Genomic DNA, 24,003 nt, shown 5'->3' on the forward strand with positions numbered 1-24,003 from the left:
ACATCTTCTGGAATTTATATAAATTGAATTATAAATATATGAATTTATTTACCTTCTGTCACTCAGCATAATTTTGGATGATGTGACCATGTGGTTTTGAGTCTGAAGCATTCATTATTCTAATGAAGAGTTTTTTTCCTAGTATTCTAAAGTATGCACAGATCTCAATGTGTTTATCTATTTATCTCCTGAAATATGTTAGGACTATTTCTAGTTTCTGGATATTAGAAAGAAGTCTGATATTCAGAGAAAAGTCTTTATTATTCCTTAAAAACAGCAAAATCAGTGACAACAAAAATTGAACAAACTGCACATTATCTAATTGACATCAACATATCAGGTAATTGAAGTCAAAGGGAAAGCAAAAATACCTGGAGAGCTGTAGATGTCTGCAGGGAGAAATAGGACCCAAACATTAGCTGATATCAGAGATAGGTCACTAGATGGCATTTTCATTAATAGGAGAGCAAGGTAACATGTGGAATCAACTTCTTAAGACTTGGTGTGGTTTTGCCTGGGGGAGAAAAAAAATCACTGCTGAAAAGTACCCAGACCCTCATCTGCTCCACTACAGAGGAAACAATCTGAAAGGGAGTAACCATCACAACCTATATCTTACAGATAGATATACATGTGTATATATACCTTGATACCATGGAATAAAGAAACTGTGAGTCTCAATATTAATTTTAGGCAAAGTATAGTTTCCAAAATTAAGATTATTAGAATTAAAGACAGAAATTACACAATGAAAAAGGAGTCAATTCTCCAATTCCCAATTGATGAAATTGATAATTGAAATAGACAAATTGACATTATAGCTGTATAACTATAAGAGCTTCCAACACTCCACCTTCTGTAATGTTCAATTATTAGGGAATTAATAAAGGCAGACGAGGGTAATATGATATAGTACTTTCAAACTTCTTGATCCAATTTCCATTTATAGAATAGTCCACTGAAAAACCACATAATATACAAACTATCTCTGGCCAGAAGTGATTAGGAGACATGATAGTTAAATGCAGTGTGGTGTCCTAGAGTGGATCTTTGTACACCAAACAAAGCATATTGGCGATATGATGGGCAAACCCACTTCTAGGTATATACATACTAGAATTGAAAACAGGGACTCAGATATTTGCACACAACTTTTCATAGTAGCATGTTTAACAATTGCCAAAGGTGAAAATAACTCTGTATCCTTAAACAGGTAAATGGATAATCACAATGTAATATACACATATATTAGAATACCATTAGACTTTCAGAAAGAATGAAGTTCTGATGCATTCTACGAGCTGATGAGGCTTCAAGAGATAATGTTGATAGGTGCATGTCTAAGAAACTTAAATTTTTGTGCTGTCCTTGTATGAGTTGAACCCTGAATGTCAATGGATTTGCAGTACCTACTCTCTAATTCATTGGACTCACCCAGGACTACTAACAAGGAGATTATGATTGACAATGATCATCTCAAGTGCCAGAGAGAGTCTGCAATTGTAAGCAAGGTAGTGCCATCCATCTGCCCCTTGGGATCTAAGCCTCCTCTAAATTAGAGACACAGTGGGCATTGCTATCCCAAAATCCACAGGATTGGGGGATGAAGAATGGACTGAAGTAGATGTACTTTCTTTCTACTGTAGACTTATTGTGATACTAGAAATGGAACAAATCTTATCTTTGATGTAGAGGCAGTGGCCACTGTAGGTTCTGTGGGGAGGGAGAGGGAAAGATATTTGTAATTTTGGAGCATTTTCAGGACTTGGGAATTGTCCTGAAATACATTGCAATGACAGATAAGAGGCCATTGTATAACTTGTAATAACTTACAAAAATTTGTGGAATAGAGTATAACCTAAAATGTAAACTATAATCCATGCTTAGTGGCAATCTCCAAGATGCGTCAATCAATTGTGGCAAATATACCACACTAACAGAGGATGTTGTTGATGTGGGAAAATGTGGGAAGGCTAGGGAATGGGGTATATGGGAATTCCCTACATATTTTATGTAACATTTATGTAAAATAAGTTTCTTTTTTCAAAAAATAAAATAAAAAGTACATTAAGAAACCAAAACCAAAAAAAAAAAAAAAAAAAAGAAAAGAAAAACTCAGTATTGGACCAGAAGTAGTGATGGACACAAAATTCATATTCAATTAATGGTGTTTTAAGGACAAAAAGATAATGTTGAGTGACATAGGCCAGACACTCAGTTCAGTTATATAGAATAATTCAGTTCAGTTATATAGAATAATTAGAGTATTCAAATTCACCAAGTCAGAAACTGAAATACAGGTTACCAGGGGCCAGATGGTATTGCAAAATGTGGAGATAATGTTTAATTTAAATGAGTTTCTGTTTGAGGTGATGGAAAGTTTTGGTAATGGGTGCTGTTGATGGTTGATGGTGGTAGCATTGTAAATATAATTAACACCAATGAAATGAATAATTGAAAATGGTAAAATGGGGATATGCATTATTTTTGTATTCATATATATATATATATATATCAGCAGCATAAAAAATTAAAAAAATAGAACTTAAAATAGGAGGCCTAATGCAAGCTATGGACTATAATTCATAGAACACTTATAACAATATCGTTTCACCAATTTTAAGAAAGTCACCACATTATGCTTTGCATACATAAAGTCCTGGGTTCAATTCTTGGTACCTCTTAAAAAAATCACTTGAATAAAGTCAAAATTTCAAATTAGGCAGATAAAAATAGAGCAAAATTTTCTGATGGATCTAATTTTCCAAAGTACTTGGTTTCATACATATACAAAATAAGTAAACAAACTATGCTAAAAGGATAACTATCTTAGACCAAATCATCTTAGAAATTACAAATTTTAAAATAAGTATTTTTTCAAAACATACTACAATATGATCTAATTATTCTTCCAGTTGATTATAGAAAATTAAAATCACAGAATTATTCCTGTTACTGAACTAAAGAATCTAACAACTGAGTAAGTCTAAATTTGTACTAAGATACAGTTGAAGAAATAAGTAGTACATATATTTAAGTCACGTCTGATTTCATTATATGTATAAATCATCATGAATAAAAAAATGTCTGTAATTTAAAATGTCAAATTACAGCATTTATTAACACCAGATGGATGTGCACAGAAGGAATACTTGGTCTGCTATGAAGGATAATAAAGGAAGAGCATGTCTTTCATCAACAGGAGAAAAAAATATTAAATGGAGTGATAGTTAATAAGAAAAACTGGTCCCTAAAATAAAAGGGCCATTAATTGAGGAGAGCAATAGTATTACTGTTCAGCTAACAAAGTATTATTCCTATTATTAGGAATAATAAAACAGCACTTCATTCTTATTTTGTATTACAATCACTATGTATAAATACATATACTAAAACATGGTTGTTTTATGGTGATTAGACAATTTGGGAATAAATAAATAGTCTAAGTCACAGAACTGTTTGATCATTTATATCTTAACTGCTCATTTAGACCTGAACAAATTTTCATTAAGCATAAAAATAATTTTAAATGTTGTAATAAAAATTCTGTTTTAGTATTTTGTAATTTTTCCAAATACATTTCAGATAAAGAAGATAGTTTCACCTGTTTTAATAATGTATACTCTGGGTTCATATATGAATACATGTATAGAAACTTAAAAGAACATATATTTCCCATGAGGAGACATTATTTAGTGTGTGTCATTGGTATTTATTTGTAAAACCTAACACTGCAAACAAGAAGTTTCAGGATTGGACATGTTTAAAGGTTTCTACTCTCCTACAGTAATCCTGGTGTACTTCTACTCAAGGCTCAATGATGTCAATAAACTGATGGTGGGACTTTAGCAATGAACTGCTTGATAGCCATCATTTCCTGGTGACATGAACTGTGCATCATGCCCTCAAAGGTTTGAAGGTTACACTGGCTAGATTTACTAATGTTTGTAGCCTTTCAGCAGTAAGAGAATCAAATATTAGGGGAACTAAAGTGCCACAATCTCCCTACACTGGAGAATAGGAATATCTTTATTAGTGCCACTCATAGGACCCCATGCAAATGAATCCCAAAGTGGAAGCCTGCAACTGTGTGCTGCTACACCTGCGAGTTTCTGCTGTATGCTATGAGCAGTATATAAAGATAGGACTCCTCCCTGAGAAAATACTCCCCAAAGAATCTTGTTAGAATGGATCTCATTCTTCACCCCCTGGTCTATGAAAGTATTGACATTTTTTGCTGCCTGTTAGACTCCAGGTTTTCCTCCTGTGAATTGGGTGAAAGCCCAATAATATCAAAGCAAAAAGGAAAAATCATGTTCATACAGACATAGCTGGTGCATGCGGGCAGATATATTTGATAGGTGAACTTCTGTACCTGCAAAGTCTTCTGCCCATCTATGCCCTGTAGTTCCCAATCCGTGAAGAAAAACCACTGCTGTGGTGCCCTTGCAGGTCGCAGGCACAATGGCGGGCAGCAGGGCTGACCTGTTTTTGCCGCAAAGGCATGGCTGGGCAGCAGAGTCGGAAGGGAAGGTGAGAAGTTGTAGGGGCACTTCGAAGCCCAGGGTTCTTTTTATATTTAGATTTTAAGTAATATGGTGGGTATGGAATTTGCAAATATATGCCCTTGTCTGTAAGTAGACTTATCAATTTCATGAACGTCTTGTAGAGGGACAAATGTTTACATACGGTATAGTTTACTTTATCATTTTTTTCTTTTTATTAATACTGTTTCCCCAACCACAAATTTTGTTCATGACCATTTTTTTGAATTTCAATATCATAAATGTTGCAAACTCCCCAAATATATTGATTTTCTTCTTCTCTCTCAGTGGTGTATTCTCAATCACTTGTCTCTTTTGGAATAATGGTGCCTTTTTTGATCCTTTATTTATAGTGTGGTCATTCTTATTCACTTGACGATTTTCCAACAATTTTGGACAATTCCTTTTTTTGAACAAAATTAATATTGAGATTTCAGGAGATATGATTTGCTGCAGTGTTTCTGTTGTATTTTGTTTGCTTGTTAATTTTGTTTTCTGTTCTTCTTTTGCCAGATTGCTCCTCTGATTTAATAGGGTTTGTTTCTTTTTTTTTTTTAAGATTTATTTATTTATTTAACTCCCACCCTCCCCTGGTTGTCTGTTCTCTGTGTCTATTTGCTGCATCTTGTTTCTTTGTCCGCTTCTGTTGTCGTCAGCGGCACGGGAAGTGTGGGCGGCGCCATTCCTGGGCAGGCTGCACTGTCTTTCGCGCTGGGCGGCTCTCCTTATGGGGTGCACTCCTTGTGCGTGGGGGTCCCTTACCCATGGGACACCCCTGCGTGGTGAGGCACTCCTTGCGTGCATCAGCACTGCACATGGGCCAGCTTCACACGGGTCAAGGAGGCCCGGGGTTTGAACCGCAGACCTCCCATGTGGTAGACAGACGCCCTAACCACTGGGCCAAGTCCGTTTCCCATAGGGTTTGTTTCTTGATGTAAAAATTAGGTGTGTACTTTCTCAAGTATCATACATATTATTATTTACCTCTGGACATCCAGGGATATATTTATTTCTCCTTTACCAAAATTTAAAACTCACAGCTCCCATTTGAAAGACCTGAATCTTCAGTTTTGTACCACCACTCTCAGATACTCCATGATTAGAAGATATATACATTTTTGTATGATTTCTTATATCTTATTTTTATGTTTTGTAACTTTTGGAATGTGTTTCTCCTTCAATTCATAGCACATTAATATTTGTAGTTCTGCCATTATTCACATTTTCTTATCTAATGATGCTTCCACATATCTACATGCAAGAATTTAATAAAAACATATATTGTGCTTATTTGCATTCTGCACTTTGAAGGTTATGAATTCATGCAAAAGGTTGCACTGTATAGATAATCCATCTTACTGATGTAATTGCACCCTATCAGGTTGAGTCTTTATTAAAGAGAATATAGTGTCTTGCTTGTAAGAACATAAGGGGGATGATTCTTTTCAGTAGGGAAGGGAAAGGAAGCCTAAGCCTGTTGGCTGCTCGATGGGAATAGGAAACCCTAGAGAATAACAGGAAGTCCATCTGCACTGAACTCTGGTTTTGTGCAGAGGTGAGGGAACAGATAAAAAGCAGCCCTGGTTCTTATATAGAAGGACCCTGGGTTTGTGCCTCTCTCCTTTCCATGCACAATTATATGTGACTGTGTCTACAGTATCCATGTTGGTCAGTTTTAGGAAAACCTTGTTTCTGAGGGTATTCTTGGAGATTGTGAGCTGGCTCTTCAGAGACAAAGCATAAAAATTTTCATCATCCCACCATATGATTGGAAACCACTGCAGTGCCTTCCCTGGAGCTGGCAGATCCAGGCAAGATGCATTCCAGAAGTGCTGAGTGAAAACCCAGAGAAGGTGCAGGTCAGCATAAGTGTCTGGGTGGGTTTCACCATACCAGGGCCAGACTCCTTCAGCCTGACCTGGGAAAAAGATCCTGTGGAGGGAGCAGAAGGATAAGATGAATGTAGCTCAGCATGAGAAGAGGATTCTTTTCATCCCTGTGGGATTCACTGCTCAGAAACCTCCCAGGAAAGGACACTCAGTAGCAGGAGAACGGAATGAAACCTGTCCATGGTGGAGCCCAGTGCTCAGGTTTCCAACATCAACCCAGGAGAAGAGGAAGCTGGGGGAGATTTGCATTACCCTCATGTAGTGCTGACCTTATGGGCTCAGTTTGCAAGACACAATAAAGAACCAAGTCTTTGGTGGAGGGTCATTGAACCCTTAGTTCTGGGGTCTCATGTCCTGACTCCAAGGGTGGGCACCCCATCCAATTCAGTACAAAGACTCTTTTTTTCCCCAATATATATGCTTCTTTATTTTTTTTATTAAATTATCTTTTTTAAAAGATACATAAATCAAAGAAAATTTTAAATTAAAAAATATAAGATGATAAGCTGGAGGTAAGTATTTGTACAGGGAAGTGATAAAATGGGGGCATAGGGATACCCTTGGGTGGGGCTTTGTGACCTCGAGGGAGGCTAGGGATGGGAGGATGGGTTAGATGGCCCAAGAAATTGGGGGGAGAGTGGGGGGAACATTTGAACATAGGAAATTGTCAGTTATGTGGTTGAAACTATAATGTTGAGAAAACTCTTTAGAAAATATAATACGGATGTTTACCTATTTAAGATGCTTAAGTGGGGGCATCTGACACAGGGTAGGTTAAATATATATATATATATATATATATATATATATATATATATATATATATATATATATATATATAAGGGGTTCCCACATACCTCACACACACCCCAATTCTCCCACATCAACGACATCTTTCATCATTGTGGCACATTCATTGTGTTTGGTAAATACATTTTGGAACACTGCTGCAGTGCATAGATTATAGTTTACATTGTAGTTTAAACTCTTCCCCAGTACATTCATTGGTTTATGGCAAGATGTATAATGCCCAGCATCTGTCCCTGCAATATAATTTAGGATAACTCCAAGTCCTGAAAATGCTCCCACATCTCATCTCTATTTCCCTCTCCCTGCCCTCAGCAACTACCTTAGCCATGTTCTCCAGATCAATGCTTCAGTTTTTTCCATGACTGATCACAATAGTTCTATAGTATAATACCGATAAGTCCACTCTAATCCATATTTTATTCCTCCATCCTGTGGACCATGGGTTGGTGATGTCCACTCCACTTCTATATGGAGAGGGGGTTTAGATCCCACATGGATGATGGGTGTGATTCTCCTGATTCTCAAATTCTTGGAATGGCCATGTGGATTGGAAAGACCAAGCCTGTGAGACTCCAATTCCAAAAGGTAGGATCCTCTAATTGGATGTGCTTCCCGGGTATCCTAACCTTGTCAATCATGACATAGAAGAGTGTGGCTAGAGAACAGGACATACAAGTCTTACTCCTGCCTTCAGAGGCAAAGAGTTGTGTTCTTGTGTGTGGACAAGTGTGATAATCTTGCACCATCCATTCTACACTTTCTTTGATAAGTTTAAATAAACTTTTAAATAAATAGGGTCAATCTATAAATCATTTATCTTTGTTGTTTCAGGAAGCTCGTACCAATCTGTTCAGACTGCCATGTTCTCCTCAGCATGTGTGAACACACCTTTGCATTCTGGAAGAGTTCATCTATGCCAATCCCTGTCATTGTGACAAATCTGCCCTTCTGAGAAACAGATTACTGCCTGTCTGCTTTTCTTCTTCTCAGTCTATGACTGAATGAAGGTGTGGTGCAGCTGACTTGTAGAATTTTCATGGGACCAACTAGCTGGCTGCAAGTTCCCTCCAAGACACTTTGCAACTGTCCCAGAGATGGTCGCTGGGGTTGTTCATATTCCTCCATGTCTGTCATTTTGAATTCCAAATTATCTTTAATTTACAAGAAAAGCTCCATAATTAACTGGAGCATTTCACAAAGGAAATGGGTTGATATTTTACAAATTTGGAGGGATGATGTGTCAACCAAAGTATCATTATCCATGTAATCTTGTCTATCCACATTGTGTCCACATATGCACAGCAACATGTGATTAGAAATGGGATAAAAGGCAGAAAAGTATAATCACATTTCCACATGCACCAATGTGCACACAAAACAGTATCAACAGACACTAATGTCCATAAAATAACATATGCTTATTCAGATGGGCCTCAGTGACTCCTGGATTTTGAGCTCCCCCTACAGGTCAGCCCCATTGTGCCAACTGCATGGGGATATTTATGCCTAGGATCCCACTGCCTTTCTTTCAAAGTCGTTCTTACACAGTGGTACATGGCTCTTTCCAAGGCAGTCATGGAGCTTAACTGAAATAGGAACTGGTTCTTGGGCATGTCTCTGGAATGGTGATTCTGCTCTGATAGAAAAGGTTGGAGTATTCAGTACAACTGACAAGTAGGCAGGAACCTTGGGATATGACAAAGAATCTACCCACATGTCATGTGAACATAAGGATCTTTGAGGGTTTCATCTGGGTTGAACATAAGGATCTTTGAGGGTTTCATCTGGGTTGAGCACCTATTGCTGTACCTGAGATAGCAAAGCTGGAGACAAGGTCATTCACAATGAGTGAGTTGAATCTCACACATTCATCTCCTTTTCCTCAAATCCCAAAACTTAGAGTGTTGTTACCATAAGAAAAGTAAGAACACCAAAGTTTCCAAGTCATGAGATGATCTTGTCCCTGAGCAGATATCCAGTTCACAGTGAACTGAATCACAAATTTTGTCATTCTGGGGCTGCAATTACTCTGGAAGCATGGATTCTCATCTGCATGTGGGAAGGCCTTGCTTTTAAGCCATAGGGGAGATCAGTAGGGAGAATTTTCCCCATGGGCTCACAGAGACATCTATCTGCAATGTGTTTGTACTATACTAACAGAGCACACTGATAATAGAGATTTATTTTAAGCAAGTTTCACAAGTGATTGTGTTGGCAAGATTAAATTCCATAGGACAGGCTGAATTTTGTAAGGTAGAGGAATTCAAGCAAGCATAATGTTGAAGTTGTGATTCCAAAATCCTTAGGGAAGCCAGCAGGCCATACATTTGGACATGAGGCAGAATTTCCTTTTCTTCTGGAAACCACAGTTAGTTTGTTAGTATTTTCCTTTAGATTTCAACTGGATGACATCCAACCACATAATTGAGGGTAATTTCCTTAATTTATAATCAACTATTAGTAAGCACTGATAACTGCTACAATGTGTATCACAGCAACATCTAGGCCGGTGTTTGAAGAAACCACTCAGCATCAAAACATATCCAAGTTGTTACCTAAAATTAACATTCACAGCCTGCTTCTGTCAATTCAGAACCAATAGGCATCTTCTTAAAACATGTTTAACCTCCAAACAAGAAAATAACAAAATCAAACTTCCTCTTAATATGATTCAACTCTTTTGTGTACACATACCAATGCACTAATCCTTTCCCCAGAAAAAGACCCAGCACCTTGTATGATAACAACCATTTTCTACGATGCCTTTAACTGAAATTCTGTGAAGAAAAGTGTAGCAGTTTAATATGGTTATGAATTCCAAAAATAAATATTGGATTATATTTGTAATCTGATCTGTACTTGGGTATGATAGAGTTATGATTAGCGTGGTGAGTCCCCACTCCTTGGTGTGTGGGGGCTCACAGATAAAAGGAATGGCAAAGAACAGAGTTGAGGGGTTCTTAATGATGGAGCTTTGATGTTGGAGCTTGATGCTGAAGTCTTAATTTAGAGCCCTGGAGAATGAGACAGAGTTGTTAGCTTGATAGTCTACAGTTGACATTGTGGAGAGAGACAAAGCCTAGAGAGCCTCATAGTCTATAGCTCTGCTATGGAGAAAACAGGAGCTGAGCCCAGAGGAACCTAGGAAGCCTAAACCCTCACAGACATCATCAGCTATCTTGTTCCCACACATGAAAATAGACTTTGGTGAGGGAAGTAATTTATGCTTTATGGTCTGGTATCTATGAACTTCTGCCCCACATAAATACCCTTTATAGAAACCAATCAATTTATGATATTTTGCATCAGCAACCCTTTGGCTGACTAATACAAAGTGTTAATACAACTTAAGTTATATGATGTGGAAAAGAAAGCCAAGAAAACAAAAATATAATACAAATATATTCATATCATATTAATGAAGAACTATGGATAATAATTTTATTGCTGTTTTATCATTTGTCATATGGTTTTAACCAGTTTAGCTGGTTTACCTTTTCTCCCTACCCCTTCCCTTTTCCTTCAGCAAGCGCCTCAAGTTACTGTGATTATTTCTCTGCTGGGTGACCTAAATCACCATTCCTTAATGGGATTAATAATGCTCTTTAATAGGTTTTAGTTTCCTTTTACTTTATTCACAGAGCATCCTAGTAACCGAGATTTCCTATGTGACCTCCTGTATTAATGCCATTATCTTACTTCCATTGAATAGTAGCAGTCCAAGGTCCCCCTTTGTACTCAGCATAAATCACCCTAAGCAATAGAGTAATTCTGTTCTTTGATGTTGATTCAGAAGCATGAGGGGCCCCAAAAGTGTCTGGGTAGCAATCTTAACAGTTCAATGGAAACAGTCTGTGTCTCTTGTTTGAAACATACTTCCCTTCTCTTGATTTGAACAAACCAGAAAATCAAAAGTTGCAGGGCCATGATGGGAAGCAGATTTGGCCCAATGGATAGGGCGTCCATCTACCACATGGGAGGTCCGTGGTTCAAACCCTGGGCCTCCTTGAACAGTGTGTAGCTGGCCCACATGCAGTGCTGATGCACGCATGGAGTGTCCTGCCATGTAGGAGTGTCCCCCGCATAGGAGAGCCCCACACAAAAAGAGAAACAGATTCCCATGCCACTGACAACAACAGTAGTGGACAAAAGAAGGCACAGCAAATGAACACAGAGAACAGACACCGGGGCTGAGGGGGTGGGAAGGGGAGAGAAATAAATAAAAAATAAATCTTAAAAAAAAGTTACAGGGGCATGAGACAAATATTTGGAATTGGATCACTAGTGGTAATAATGAGCAGTGACACTCCTATTTTCTATCTTTGATTCAAAGAGTTATTAACCCTGCCTCTGGGAGAAAAATAGCCCTATATTGGGTGCTGATTTAGGGTATATATAGCATAGAAGAAATCATTGTTCCAGATCTGCAAGGTGTTCTGGCCAAAGGCAACATCATTGAGTCTCCAAAATTCCATTCTATTGAACTAACAGTCTAGTAGCTTCAGGATGATGGAGAGCATGTTAGAAATAGTTAATTGCATAGGCACGTTTCCATCACTAGAAACATCATTGCTATGAAGTGCGTCACTTGACAGAGCAATATTGTGTGGAATTCCACAATGGTGTATAAGGCATTAAATTAGAACATGGATGATTTAACAGAAACATTGCATGAAGGGAGGGCAAATCCATGTCCAGAATAAGGGTCTACTCAAGTGAGAAGAAAACATTTCTCCTTGCACTATGTAAGTGGTTTGGTATAATTAACTTGCCCCTAGACTGATCACCACTGTGATAATATGCCATATCAGAACTATGTGCTGGCCCTGATACTGGCAGTTTGGGCACTCAAAAGTGGCTGTGGTCAGGTCAGACTTAATGGGTGGAAGTCCATGCTATGCAGCCCAAACCCCTCTTAATTATTGACAGGCAGATTGTTTAGAGTCCGTTGGGGAATGAAATGATTTGTTGGGGAAAGAGGTTGAGTGGTGTCCAAAGAAAAACGACAACCTATCCTTTTGATTTGTTAAATTACTTCTCTGATGAGATCACTCTTAGGTAAACATTAACTTCAAGCACTAATATAGTTTTGGCCATAAAGAAATGTCTAGTTACATTATTCTCTCACAGACTTCTTTTTTTTTTTTTTTACAAATTTATATTGTCCTTTTTTTAAAGATACATAGACCATTCAAAATGTTACATTAAAAAATATAAGAGTTTCCCATATTTACCATTCCCCAAACCCCCACCCCACCCACATCAACAACCTCTTTCATTAGTGTGGTACAATCATTGGATTTGATGAATATATTTTGGAGCATTGCTACACTGCACGGATTATTGTTTACAATGTAGTTTACACTCTCTCCCAGTCCATTCAGTGGGTTATGGCAGGATATATAATTTTCTGCAGCTGTCCCTGTGATATCATTCAGGATAACTCCAAGTCCCCAAAATGCCCCCATATCACACCTCTTCTTCCCTTTCCCTTGGCCAGGGTCTCGATATCAATGATACAATTTCTTCCATTGCTAGAGTCACAGTAGTTCTATAGTACAAATGCAGGAAATCCATTCTAATCCTTATTTTATTCCTCCATCCTATGGACTCAGGGATGGCAATGTCCACTACATTTCCAAATTAAGAGGGACCTTAGATCCAACATGACTGATGGATGTGATTATCCTGCTTGTTGTTGTAGACTCTCTTGGTTCCCTGGTGTGGTGGTTGACCATCCTCACCTCCCTGTTAGGTGACATGGGTAAGTCCAACAAATTGGAGAGTAAGTCTTGCAACTCTGCTGAGGCTCAGGGCCCAACTGGAACATGGACAGCCCAGAGATTCAATTCTCCTGAGCATAAACCAACCTCAGCACCAACCACAAGTTCATTAAAAGTGACAGAAGAGGCATGTGTAGAGGGGTCACATCTGAGTACAACATATAGCTCATATAAGCATAATATCACAGACTTTTGTCACTGATTTTACAACAGAGTTCCTTTCAATTACCTAAGCATACAGCCAATCCATTGGTCACAGCACATGAATGCACATACAAATGGAAATCTCGCCATAACTCCCATCAAGCAATATGAAGAGAAAAATGAATGGCTTGAATTTCTCCCTACAGTGAGGATTATCATTAATGCTGTCTTTATAGGGTATGCCAGAAAGGGGCTGCAGTGCAGAAGCTCTATACATTGAGTTGGTGCCTGCATATAAACAGAGCTGTGTGTATAGCCAGTTCATGATACATAGCTTATTAAAGCATGGTATCATGGAGGCCTGCATCTAGGAATTTGTTCTCTAAGACCCAGTAGCAATGAAAAATCTATGTCTCCGAGACTGGCCACATTTGAGTAACATGAAGGCTGACAGGAGGAAATTCCCAGGCACAATGTTGCTCTAGGCCTTGTTCTTATTTTAGGCTTATCAGCTCACAAGCATAGTCATTAGCATCAGGGGCTCACTGTTGAACCCTCACTCCCTCCCGGTCCCCGCCGCTGTACCTGGGAGACTGTCACTGCTCCCCTAGGGACCACGACAGAGCACCATTGGCCAGAAACCCAGTACCCCCCCTGCTGTGGTTTTTAATTGTTGCCACTATGAGTATATCCAAACATTACCATGCACCCTGGACATATGTTCTGTACAGCTCCCTGTCAGCCATATATCACCTGTCATTGGTATCCCATACCAGTATCCCTCCATTGCCATTGTTGAAACACTCTGTGATCCAGAACTCCCCGAAATTTGAAGCCCAATATAATGTCATGGTCCCTTACTAGGGAATGGCATATAGCGATGGATTTAAAGGTTAGATAAAGAACTTGGATAAAGTTAGATAAAGAACTTAGATAAAGAATGTTGACTTGAAAAAATTCTACATCCTATCTTTTTTTTTTTCCCCCCCTAATTATTCAGCTTCTCTTCACAGGATTCCTAGACCACAGCAATGCATATATATAATATACAGCACTCCCATACATCCCCCACAAAACCTTTTTCCTTCCACAGCAATACTCTTACACCCTATTCACATCATATTTACTTAACGTGATGTACAGAGTCTGAGACATTAGATTTCTAACAAGGTGACATCTGTGCTTACATTATGGTGCATACTTTAGGATACACAGTTCTTTACATTCTTAGTTATCCTATGTTTTACATTATGGTTTACATTATCAGTCTGTCATTTCCTATATGTTATGGTGTAATATTACATGTTTTATATCCATCCTTGTGTACTCTCAAGAAACTCCTCTCTTACCCCCCATTTACCTTGGTTCCACACATTTAACGTCCATTTTCCCTTCCACCTTGGTGCCCACAGTGACAGCCAACCTCCGTTTCCTGAGGAGCCACTTCCAGAGATAGATGGAATAGTGTTCAGGGCCTAACTTGCTCAACTGCCCCAATGCCCTGGGAGCCACCCTTTCTCTCGAGGGATACAGTTCCCTCTATTTGGTGGCATTAGTCCTCCCCAGGATGTGGGTCTCAAATGTGGCCAGTCTGGAAGCCAAACTCAGCATGTAAATGTAATGCCTTCCCCCCAGCGTGGGACATGACACCCGGGGATGAGCCTCCCTGGCACCGAGGGACCACTATCAACTACCAACTGATGATGCAACTGGAAAATGACCTTATACGGAAGGTTCAATGTGGATCAGCAGAATATCCCTGTCTACATAAAATAACATGACTTTAAAATGCTGTTTGACCTAAAGTAAGGGGGAAATGGAAAAGAGAAATGAGTTTATATGGCTACGAGTTTCTAAAAAAGAGTCTGGAGGCTGGCAGAAGGATTGCCCTCATGCACAACTGAGCAGAGTCAGAGAGACAGATAAAGCAGATACAACCCCCAGATATCGGTTCCTTCAAGGGCTAAAGAGACCCATGGGAGTTATGGGCATGGCCGATGGGGTTAACTACCAGGTCAGATGGCCCCTTTTTGGAACTGGTGTTTATGTGTGATGAATCTGGACTCAGATGGGATCTTCCTTCATAAGACTTTCATGCTAATGTGATGGAGGTGCAGTTAATGTTGGGGTTTAAGATATATTTAGGGGATTTGAATCTCTGGACTGACAATGTGATAGCCAGGTCCTGAGCCTCAACAGACTCCAGCACCTACAATCTGATTTATTGGACTTACCACACTCAGCTAAGATGGAGTTGAAGAAGGACAACCACCACACCATGGAGCCTAGAGTGATTACAACTGAAAGTGGGAGGATTGCATCCAACATCCATGTGGAATCTGAGCCTCCTCTTGACATAGAGGTGCAATGGACACAACCAATCCAATGTCCACATAGAAGAGGTGGCATTGGATTGGGAAAAGTGGACATGGTGGCTGATGGGTATGGGGAAAGGCAGGAAGAGATGAGAGGTGGAGGCTTTGGGACATGGAGCTGCCCTGGATGGTGCTTCAGAGGCAATCACCGGACATTGTAAATCCTCACAGGGCCCACTGGATGGAATGGAGGAGAGTATGGGCCATGATGTGGACCATTGACTATGAGGTGCAGAGGTGCCCAAAGATGTACTTACCAAATCCAATGGATGTGGCATGATGATGGGAACGAGTGTTGCTGGGGGGGTGGGGGAGAGGTGGGGTGGGGGGGTGGGGTTGAATGGGACCTCACATATATATTTTTAATGTAATATTATTACAAAATCAATAAAAAAAAATCTATGTCTCAAAATGAAGGAAGATCATTGCTCCACAATCTTAAAGGCCTGCATTGTGATTCATTTAAAGAGGCCTTCCAAAATCTCCACACAGTGTCTCTGTATTGCACTGGGAATTCTACCCTACTGATTTGATTGATCCTATGAACTAAGTGGAAAAGCAGCTTGCATGACAGCCTGTGTCTTTGGAAGAGCCTTCTCTTGTTTGGATCCCCACTCAAAACAAGCACCGGTTTGGGTAACTCGGGAAAAGGGCCAGAGAAACAAATTCAAAACCATACTGCATTTTCTCCCAAATCCAAAGTGTTCTGCTTGGCTTTCTACCTCTGTTTCGGTTGTAGGACTTGCCAAATACATCAGTTTAAACTTTACTTTAGAAAGGATAGCTTTAATAGGTTTCTCACATCTTGCTGTCTAGAAATTCTGTACAGGTGGGTGGTCTCTGAATTTTGTCCTATTCACTTTCATCCCTCTGATATAAAAATGTTTTACCAATTAGTCTAGAATAATTGTTTCTTCTTGATCACTAGACTTGGTTTTCATAATGTTACTGGTGTACTGGACCATCAGACTGTCTTCTGGAAGGGCATAGTGATCAAGGTAACCATGGACTAGATCATGAGAGAGATCAGGAAAGTTGATACATGTCACGGTTGGAAGGGGAAGGTATATTGCTGGGCTTGCCACCTGAAAGCAAACTGATTCTTGCTTTTTACTGGTGGCTATTAAGGCAACAAACAGATCAATAGCTGCATACCTGGTGCCATTTGATGTGTTCATTTGCTCAAGCAATGATAACTTCTCTAGGTTAGCAACTGCAGTTGGATTCACCACATATATAAGTTTATCAGTCCAATGTCACTCCCAATGAGACATCTGCTTTCTGCACAGGTCAAATAAGTTAGATTAATGTAGATTTAGTGGAAAAAGCCACCCCGAATCCTTCTAGTCCTTGATGTTGGGAATGAATAATCCATATTACTTAAAGTCTACTAAATGTTTATTGTAATAATTTATACAATATAGCTTCACAAGAACATCTTTGCCATTGCTTGGTCAAAGAACTGAGCACCAAAAGGAAACCAAGTTGACATGTAAGATTGTCCTTCAACCTATGCTTAATTATATTATGGTTATATCCATTCTATGAAATTGAAAAGGATTAAATATAATTACTTAATGATAGTCTTAAAAACCTGATATTTCTCCTTAAGAATTCCTTGTATCAAAAATTGCAATTGTATCTTTCCTGGTTGCTCAGAACCACAAGCCAACTCCCAGTCATTTCACATTGATCTACAAAATATATTCCTGATTGGTATGATAATTTTCACACTTTTTTCCATGTTTAACACCACCTCCATTTCCCACATGTAACACTGCAATAGTTTCTAAAAGTTGTGTTCTGTCCTTTCCAAAATTTAAATACTTCTCACTGAAGCAACCAGAGCAGTTCATTTCATATAGATATTTTTCACAGCTGTGATGAAAGTCCTGAACACTTTCAACAATCACTCATCCTGAAAACAAATCCACTTGTGACCACTGAATCCTGTATCTTTATTCCTATTATCTTTTGGACCTCATCTCCAGACCCTCGCACCCAACCTCTACTCTGGTCTCCATGTGCTATATACCGCCCAAGACTGCCTATGATCAGGTGGTTTACCCCTGCTTTCTCACTGTCAGGAAAGTTCTTCCTTTTATTTGCATGCCTGCTTATCTTATTTCCTTAGGTTTCCCTTAAATATCAAATTTTAATTGAGGAAGTCACTGCCCACCCACATAAAAATACCCCTCCTAATCTGACATTTAATTTCTTATGCAACTTTAGAGATCCCTTCTGCAGGATTTATTATTTTTTATTTACACTTTGCCTATTGGTTATTTTTTCATTTGTTATTATCTTTTTTCAAACATACATAGGTAACACAAATGTTACATTAAAAATATAAGCAGTTCCCATATGTCCCACTCCTGACATCCCCGACTCTTCTCACAACGACTTCTTTCATTAGTGTGGTACATCCATTGTACTTAATGAGTATATCTGGGGGCATTGCTGCACAGCATGGATTATAATTTCCATTGTAGTTTACACTCTCTCTCTGTCCATTCAGTGGGTTGTGGCAGGATATATAATGTTCTGCATCTGTCCCTGCAATGTCATTGAGGACAACTTCAAGTCCAGAAAATCCCCCAATATTGCACTTCTTTTTGCCCCTCCCTGCATTCAACAACTCCTACAGTCACTGTCTCCACATCAATTATATAATTTTTCCATTGCTAGAGTCACAATAATTCTCTTTTATTTCTCCCTCTCATTCACTGCATAACTTCATTACTTCTCATTCACCACTTGTTAACTCAGTCAGATCTGAAAAAAATGAGATAAATTTATTATATTTTTATCTTATTTTCATCAAATAAGTTGTGTTTATGCACATCTCAGCAGTATCTCAGAGACAACCAAAGTAGATACCCCATTAGTGGTGTTCCTGAGGGCTATGGAGACACCCAGGTCCTATGGTAATGACAGGTGGCTCTCACATTCAGTGCCTTGCCAGTGGGCCTTATTTTGGAATTTGTGGTCCTGAGTGTGATGGAGTTGGACTCGGATATGACCTTTCTACACCTGACCTTTCTGTCACTTTTACTGAACCTGTGGTTGGTGCTGGGGTTGGTATATATTATAGGGAGACTTGAATCTCTGGACTGACAGTGTACCTGCTGAGCACCAAGCTGTGGTGTACAAGGCTGCTTCTGTGAGGCCCTAACATCTTGGCTGAGATAGCTAACCCTAACTGTTAGAAAAACCTAGAGCATACTGTTGCCATCATAGGAAGCCTTGTGAGTTATGTAGTATCCAGGAAAATTTGTGGAGTACACAAGGGGATGAAAGCAACTCTAATATTCAGAACATAGCCTGCTGTATACACACACTGAGACATTTAATCACAAGCTGTACTAGATCAGAAATGCTTATAATTAACCAGGAAAACAAATTCCTAAGTCATGATCACTTGTTAATTCTACATCATAGCTAGAATCTAAGATATATATATATATATATATATATATATATATATATATATATATATATATATACAGGGTAAAAACAAATAGAGGGAACATCTTTAAGCACACAAATAGCTGTGTATGTATGTGTTTTCTTCATTTGTCTGAGTCTTGCTGGACAAGACTCTTCCCACTTCTGATCCCCAACAAGTGGCACCCAAGATGGGGCTTGAGACAGTGACGAGGACCATGAGGGATACTGACCACCATCTTACATTCCTGGTAAGGGAAGCAGGACAATTCACATCCATGACTTGTTGTAATTATGGGAGCACAGTTATCTGAGGAATAGTCAACATTGCTTAAGGTTTTGCAGCAGCTACACAAAGCTGCCAGAACTAAGGTAGCACAGGAATAGCTTGTGTCTTTTTCCCAGTGTCACTTTGATTATTGTCCTTGGCTTCCCAATGAGGGGAGCCTAGCTTTGCAAGACTGGAAAAAGGTGGGTGAAAAATTGAACTATCACCATGAAGCAGGAGAATAGGTTACAGTTGAGCATTTACCTGTCTGGGGTTTAATTAAATCTGCACTTGAGCCAGGACAATTGGATTCTGATCCTGAACCATGTGAGCCTTTACTGGCACCTTCAGCCCCTGAGGCTCCCCAAAAAATACTTGCTAAAGCCTATGTACTTGAGAAAGACTTCTCAGAGTATAATCATAATTTTGTTCCCCAAACACAAAAATGTTTCAAAGAAGCCTTAAGTGTTGGTAATATATCAGCCAGTTTGTGTCTGGTGGTATTAAATCCTCAACAACAGCCTGTTTATGAGCCCCTTCCTTATAATGTGTTTAAAGAATTAAAGAGGAATGTGAAAGACAATGTAATGCACTCTCCCTATATGGAGGGACTCCTCAGAGTCTTGGCAAATGCTCATGCTATGATACCAGTAGATTGGAAAATGTTAATCTGTACTCTCACTATGCCAGCTCAATAAAGCATTTTATTAACTGAATATTGTGAACGAACTGAACAAAAGCATATTCATAATCTTAATCACCAAATTCCTGATACTCTTGAAGATCTTCTCAGTATAGGCCAATTCACCAATCCTCAGGCTCAGGCTCAGGTTCAAGTGGATCAGATGTTGTTTACTCAATGTTCTGAAATTGCTCAAAAGCCATGGAAGGCTGTGCCAGAAGGTAAATGCTTTCAAAAATCCAGCTGCTATTGGAGATTATCTAAAGGCTTGTCAAAACGTGGGTTCTGAGAACCATAAAGCCAAAGTTCTTGCCGCTTTTATTGCCAATGACACTTGTTTTAAATGTGGAAAAAGAGGACATATTCAGAGGAATTGCACAGTTAAAATTTCTACTCCCTCTGAATGTTTGCCTGCTCAGGTTTGTCCTAAATATAAGAAGGGAAAGCTTTGGGAACCAATTCAAATCCAGATTTGACAGTTAACGGTGACCCTATCCAGAAACACCTAGAGAAGTAGGGTTCCCAATGCTCCCAAAACACACTAGAGCAAATCTCAGGCCTTTTGAGAAATGCTAGTCTCCAATCTCTGACCTTAAAGCAAACACCTGAGGAAGTGCCAGACTTGACCTTTGCTCCACACAAAAAAATAATTTTAAAAGAACAGAATAAGATTGAGTTGGTTCCTACAGGTGTCTGGGGCCCTCTACCCAAAAATATCTTTGGTCTTCTTGTATGATGATCCAGTACCACTGTTAATGGACTCACTGTTCACCCTTGTTTTTGATAATGATATTAAAGGAGAAAAAAACAATTATGCTTTGTTCCAATGTGTTTTAAATTGTTCCAAAGGGGCAGCAGATCATGCAACTTTTGCTTCTTCCTATGCGTCCTATCAAATCAAAATCTAAAAATCAAACTGGGTGCTTTGGCAGTATCACTGGTCAACAATTCTTGGCTCAAGCCCTACAGCAGAATAAACCCAGTTAACAATATCCATAAATTGAATAGTTTCCTGGGCTACTTGACATGGGAGCTGATGTATCAGATATTTCAGAGTCCTTTTGGCCATCTGCCTGGCCTAAAGAATCTTGCTCCTTTCCTTTGCAAGGAATCAGAGGTTCAACTACTACACAGCGAAGTTCTATGGTGTTACAGGTAACAGGGCCAGAAGGACAGCAAGGGCATTTTCAAACTTACGTTGTCCCCATCCCTATTAATTTGTGGGGAAGAGACTTACTATCCCAATAGAATGCTAAAATCACCATTCTGCATTTTTGATGATGATCACTGATGGTTTCATTCCTCTGCCCCTTACATGGATCTCTAAAAGCCTTTATAGGTTGATCAGTGGCTTGTATCAGAGGAGAAACTTTGTAATGCACATCAACTGGTGAAAAACAATTAGCCCTTGCTCACCTAAAAGTGTCCCATAGTCCTTGGAACACCCCTCTTTTTGTTATTTCAAATAAGTCTGGAAAATGGAGACTTATTCATGATCTTATACAAATTAACAAAATCATTCAACCCATGGGAGCCTTATAACCAAGTCTCTCTAACCCCACTTTAATCTCCTAAAATTAGCCTCTAATTATTATTAACTTGAAAGATTATTTCTTTACTATTCCTTTAACTGTGCAAGACCACGCTCAGTTTGCTTTTTCCTTGCCAACTTAACAATGCTTCTCCCATGCAGGGATATCAATGAACTGTGCTTCCTCAAGGTATAGTTAATAGTTGTACCATTTGTCAATATCTATTTCATCAAATTTTACAGCCTATTCATGAAAAAATGTCCAAAAGCTATTCTCTACCCTTACATGGATGATATTTTACTCAAAGCTGATGCAGAAAAAAGCTTACAAATTTTTTTACATGAAGTCCCTCACTTCATCCAAATTAACGGGTTTCTTATTACTCAAGAAAAAATTCAGAGAGTTGAACCATGGCAGTATTTAAACCTAAGTACTTTTAGGTTTAAATAATTTAGCCAACAGAAATGTGTGGCTGTCAGCCTTTAAGTTAACCATTCCTTCTGAACTTACGTTGAATGATTTATAGCATATTTTAAGAGTCATAAACTATAAAACCCGCATTAAGTTTTCCTACTATCAACTACAACATCTGTTTAACACCCTTAAGGGAGATATAAATCAGACTTCCAAACATGTGCTAAATGATGAAGTTAAAGCTAAATTGGACTTAGTGTCACAAGCCATCTCACAAAGATATTTACATTGTCTTAACCCTGACTTCCTGATATATTTTTTCCCCATCTTTTTACACCACATTCTCAAACAGGACTGATAGGCCAATTGACTCCAGAACTTTGTATTCTCAAGTGGGTATATTTATCTCACACTCCGAAGAAATCACTTACTCTGTACATTTAACTTGTTGCCTCTTTGATCATAAAGGCTTGCAGATAAGTGGAAAGCAATTTTCATCATTATTCATTCCCTTTACCACTTCACAGTTGGATGCATTACTACAGCATTCTCATGACTTTCAAAATTGCCTTAATAGATTTCTATGGAAATGTTAACTTCTCTCTTCCTGCTGATAAATTCCTCCAACACTTACATAACTTATCCTTTCCCTTTCCTACTACTATTTCTCATAAGCCCCTTTCTCACACTCTCACTGTTTTCGTAGGAGGGATCTGGAAAAATCGGTAAAGCTGCTCTTACCTGGAAAATGCCTAAAGGCTGGCAATCATTTACTTCACAGGGCTATTCATTTACTCAAAATGCTGAACTCACAGTGGTTGTCACATCCTTACAATATTTTTCTTCACAGCCTCTAAATATTGTTAACAATTCTTCTTACACTGTCTACTTGGTTAGCACTATTCAAACTGCAATTATTAAATTGTTAGATGACAAAGTTTTACACATGCTTTTTCTTACCCTCCAGTCACTTTTAGATGTTCAAATTAACCCTGTTTATATTACTCACATCCATTGTCACACTTCTCTACTAAAACCATTGACAGAGGAATGCCCAAGCTGACTGCTTAGTCATGATTGTTACACTTGCTTTTCAACAGGCTCATTTATCTCATGAGTTCTTTCATCAGAATGCCAGAGGTCTCCTAAAACAATTTTTAATTCATTCCTAGCTCAAGCTAAACATATTGTCTACAGCTGAGACAATTGCCAAGCTGTGACTTCACTGCAACCTGCGAGAGCTTTTAACCCATGTGGCTTACAACCTAATGAATTATGGCAATGGATGTAACTCACTATCCCTCATTCAGCTGATTGAAGTATATTCAATATGTTACTATTGATTCAATCTCACATTATTTATTTGCTTCTTTGCACACTGGAGTATGATCCTCTCACATGCATTCGCATCTTCTTCAAGCTTTCTCCCTCATGGGTCATCCCCGCAATTTAAATCTGATAATGTTCCCACCTATACTTCACAGATTCTTCATTTTTCACAGGATTGGAATATTCAACATATTACTGGCATTCCTCATAATCCACAAGGACAAGCTATTGTGAAACATTCACACAGTCTTTTAAAAAGTTATCTTAAAAAACACAAAAGGGAGAATGCGGAGATCTCCCCCCATGGGATCAGTTTCAAAAGGTCTTATATACCTTAACTTTTTAACATGATGCTCATCCCCATTCCGCCATAGGAAGCCCCTCACATCCTCATTCACACCCACTGCTTTGGTATAAAGATCCTAACTTGTGCCCTAGCTGGCAGGGACCTGCCTCTCTCATTATATGGGGATGGGGGTATGCTTGTGTTTCCACTTCTACAGGAATCTGCTGATTGCCAGCCCAGAATGTAAAACCATATCATGAACCTCTCCAAGAAGGGTCTCCAACCTCCCACCTTCAAGCTGAAAATAACCATGACCCCAGATGGGTTGAACTTTCTCTGCTTGCTGAAGCTTTTTATAAATTATAAGTCAAATGCTTTCTTGGCACAGATAGCCACCATAATCTCCACTGTAACTATTGCTGTGCTAACTGCTACTATGGCTGTTGCTCTAACTGCTTCAATTCAAACTGCTGAAGAATTAGATTAATTTATAAACAATG

General features: G+C 38.8%; 1 pseudogene; it reads right to left on the reverse strand.

Moving 5' to 3' along the window:
- Nucleotides 1–3,823: 3,823 nt before the first annotated feature.
- On the reverse strand, nucleotides 3,824–8,173 carry LOC101416421 (acyl-protein thioesterase 1 pseudogene; annotated as a pseudogene).
- Between the last annotated feature and the right edge of the window lie 15,830 nt (nucleotides 8,174–24,003).

This window comes from Dasypus novemcinctus, chromosome 19 (genome assembly GCF_030445035.2).
Source record: "Dasypus novemcinctus isolate mDasNov1 chromosome 19, mDasNov1.1.hap2, whole genome shotgun sequence".
NCBI classification, from domain to species: Eukaryota; Metazoa; Chordata; class Mammalia; order Cingulata; family Dasypodidae; genus Dasypus; species Dasypus novemcinctus.